The sequence below is a fragment of the Myotis lucifugus genome, unplaced genomic scaffold, assembly GCF_000147115.1.
Source record: "Myotis lucifugus unplaced genomic scaffold, Myoluc2.0 scaffold_36, whole genome shotgun sequence".
Classification (NCBI taxonomy): Eukaryota; Metazoa; Chordata; class Mammalia; order Chiroptera; family Vespertilionidae; genus Myotis; species Myotis lucifugus.
In genome coordinates, this window is record NW_005871084.1 from 3,249,376 (window position 1) to 3,251,876 (window position 2,501).

The 2,501-nt window shown below is 52.9% G+C and overlaps 1 pseudogene; it reads right to left on the reverse strand.

Moving 5' to 3' along the window:
• Positions 1-226: 226 nt before the first annotated feature.
• Positions 227-1,340, reverse strand: LOC102425529 (annotated as a pseudogene).
• Between the last annotated feature and the right edge of the window lie 1,161 nt (positions 1,341-2,501).

Below are 2,501 nucleotides of genomic sequence, written 5' to 3' on the forward strand. Positions count from 1 at the left end.
ATATTACTTATTTTGATCATTTCTCTTACCTCTTCTTCTCCCCCCCCCCTTAAATAGTTGTTTATTGGCAGTGGGCTGGAAAGGGCATTGGAGTTGGCATACACAGACAACACCACGCAACCAATGTCACAAGGGAGGCAAGAGTGCTGGGCAAGAGCAGCCTGGAGCCTGGGATGAGGCCTCTTCAAGAGTGAATGTGGGAATGGGCGGGGCCTGGAGTTTTCCTGGGGCAGCCTTAGATCACCTCTGCTTAGTAGGCATGGTTAGAGATGAAGAGGGACTGGCCGGCTGCACCCCAGCCTGGCCGCTTGGGGTGTACTTTCCTTGGCAGGCGAGGCTGTTGGTCAGCGGTCGCTTGACATATTCCTCCTGGGAAGCCTTCAGGTTCTCCTTCTTTCCACCCCAGGCCTTCAGAGCAGAGGCCTACAGGGCTCGGCCATTGGAGAAGGTCAAGGCCCATGGCTTTAGCAGGGGGCACTTGTTGATTGCATTGAGGTTGATGGATGCCTCCTCCTCACTCTGACCTCCAGATAGGAAGGTGATCCCAGGGACAGCGGGGGGCACTGTGGGGCACAGCGCAGTGACAGTTGCCATGGCAATCTCCTCGTTAGAAAATTTCTGGGTACAGGCATGGCCTGGGGTGACCATATTGGGCTTCAGCAAGGTGCCTTCCAGGTAGATGTGGTGGTCACTCAGAGCCTTGTAGACAACAGCCAGCACCTTTTCAGTCATGGTCCCCATCAGGGAGGATCTCAGGCTCCACGATGGGCATGATGCCATTCTGCTGGCAGATGCTGGCATAACGGGCCAGAACGTTGGCATTTTCCATGATGGCAAGGGCTGAGGGGTGTGTTCCCCAATCTTCAGCACACAGCGCCACTTGGCAAAGTCAGCTCCGTCTTTCTTGTACTGGGCACAGCATTCAGACAGCCCATCCAACCCTTGGGTAGTAGTCTCGCCATTTGTTCCTGCCAGGGGTACCACGCCCTTGTCTACCTGGATGCTCACAACACCACCCTTGGATTTGATAACTTGAGGGAAGGGACGCCCATCATCTGTCTTCTGATAGAGTGTCTCATGGGAGAGGATGACACCCCCGATGCAGGGATTCACTCTGTCACCGGCAGTCAGCAGCAGCTGGCGGTAGAAGCGCCGGTTCTCCTTGGTGTTCTCAGTGCCAATGGACTGCAGCCGCTTGGCAATGCTCCCAGTGGACTCATCTGCAGCCAGGATGCCCTTGCCCGGAGCCAACGATGCGGTGAACAATGTCACATAGCTCCTTCTTTTGCTCTGGGGTCAGCGCTGGGTATTGGTAGGGCATGGTGCCAATCAGTGCCTGGCACAGGAGGGACGGGTTTGGCGGTGTTGTGGCGGCGGGCAGCAGGCAGGCCGGGCAAGAGGCAGGAGGAGTGAATGCGGAGGTCGTCACTCTCTCTTACCTCTTCTGTGCACAGAACATTGATAAAGCAACAGCCATTAAAGCAATGGTTGTGCCCAGCCGGCTTGGTTCAATGTTTGAGCATCGACCTATGAACCAGAGGTCAGGGTTCAATTCCCAGTCAAGGCACATGCCCAGATTGTGGGCTCCATCCCCAGTAGGGGGTGTGCAGAAGCAGCCAATCAACGATTCTCTCATCATTGATGTTTCTATCTCTCTCTCTGAGATCAATAAAAAAATATATTTAAAAAGCAATGGTTGTAATCCTCTGGAAACATCTAAGTGTGGCAAACCTGCAGCACCTTTCCCCCTTTGGTGGGAGCAGTCAGTTCCTGGGCTCTGTTCCCTTTGATTTGAAGAAGTAGATGTGCAGACTCCAGAACACGAGTGGCATGTGTTCAGGCGACCACAAGAGGGCAGCACTTAGAGATCAGTGCAGGGCCCCACTGCCCTGTTGAAACTCACCCGAAGCTTGGAAAACTGTGGACTCGTTGAACTGTGAATTACAAGAGCCAGAGAATATTCATGGTTTCCTCTTAAATGGCCAGACTACTGGGAAATTTCAAATGTCATGAGGACCAGAATAGGTTTCCACTTAATCCTTTGGGAAATATAACTATGATTTCTAATCTATGTTCTTTTCAATGGAAACCAACTTATATCTTTGCAGTGATTTCCATAACCTTCCTTCTGAGGAACTTGAAATGAACCTTATGTTCCATTTATTTTTCAGTTGTTAAGATGAGGACTGCCTGTCCAACTTGCCCTCAAAGTTCTTGCATCAGACAAATGCCACCCCCACCCAAGCTGTGACTGAGGTCTCTTTGGAGGGAGCTGGCTTCCTGGCTCAGAGGTCGGCTGGGAGAACCGCTCAGCAACAGGCTGCTCTGGGGGTCCCAGGACTTCTGATCAAGGCCGACTGCGGGGAGTGCAGACATAGCACAAACCCAAGGACAGGCGTAGAACCCGCACACGCTTTGGGAATGAGGAAGGGTCGAGTGCCTCCTGGGACCACTTTGGGACTAGATGCCCGAGACTCGGTGCCCTCTGCACAGCGCTGCTA